Source organism: Apostichopus japonicus, chromosome 22 (assembly GCF_037975245.1).
Source record: "Apostichopus japonicus isolate 1M-3 chromosome 22, ASM3797524v1, whole genome shotgun sequence".
Taxonomy (NCBI): Eukaryota; Metazoa; Echinodermata; class Holothuroidea; order Aspidochirotida; family Stichopodidae; genus Apostichopus; species Apostichopus japonicus.
Genome location: NC_092582.1, coordinates 14,866,557 through 14,867,736, shown reverse-complemented (window position 1 = coordinate 14,867,736; position 1,180 = coordinate 14,866,557).

The following is a 1,180-nucleotide window of genomic DNA, read 5'->3' as shown; positions in this document are numbered from 1 at the left end:
CAGCTAGCTCAATGATCATGAATAATAAATTATAACATGTTCTAAAATTGTTTAGTATTTACTGCACAATTATTCAGATGACTGTATATTCTTCAGGTGGCTAATTGTGAGATGTATAAGTATTTAGTATTGTTTTAATCCGAGCTTCACTAGCCTAAGTCTTACAACCAATACGAATGTATAAAAAAATAGGCTTATTTTCGGCTATCAACTGTAAAGAAAATAGGCGAAATGTAAAACCTCACATACAATGATTCACTACATGTATTTTTCATCACTCAGACCTTACTCAATTTACATAAAATCTGTGCTATATAACAGCATCGTTGCGAACGCAAGAATTTAGCATCCAGATGACAGGGTTTTAGAAAATATTATGAGTTCAGACAATCTATGAATTGCAATGCCCACAGTGCAGAGGTGAACTTTCATTGTGTGTAAAAATTAGCCACATGTCCGACACTACAAATTATAACAGGTCACTCCAATAGTACATATAACAACTCCCTTGGCGTTCTCTAATAACCGAAGTCAGTCTCTTAGATTCATATTTAACGTCCATGATTAGGAATTGTTAATTGTCAACAACTCTGTAACTGGACGACATACATTAATCTTGGAGTGACTCGAACCGGGGACCTTATATGATTGGAAGGCACCGGCGTTAACCACTGATCTAACACTCCTACGAGCTACACTGAACACTCCACTGAGCTAACACTCCTTTATACTGTAATGGGAAAGGTATGTCCGAACTAGCAGAGGATACATGATAGTGGATTGGGATTGGGGTTGAACAAGAAAATTCGCTCAACTTTTCAATAAAACATGGATAAAACTGCACGGGTATAATGGTAAGTTACCCGACAGATGTTTATAAAAGTTGTGAGCATGTACCAGCCATTATAGAGGCTGCTTGTTTTCGTGTCGTCGAGATCTAAACGTATTTTTTCTACAGCATCTATAAGGGGCGTAAGTAAATCAGGTGAAAAGAGCCGAATATTTTGTCGCTGGTATTTTGCCGTGTCGAGAGGCACTCGTTTTACTTTACCTTGATTCCTGACATTCACATCGTATTCATAAAGTCTTTAAGGAGCTGATTAACATCGGTTGAAATGAGCCGTATTTTTATGCTGGTGTTTCGTCTAGATAATATTTTACTTGACGTTGATTTCTGACG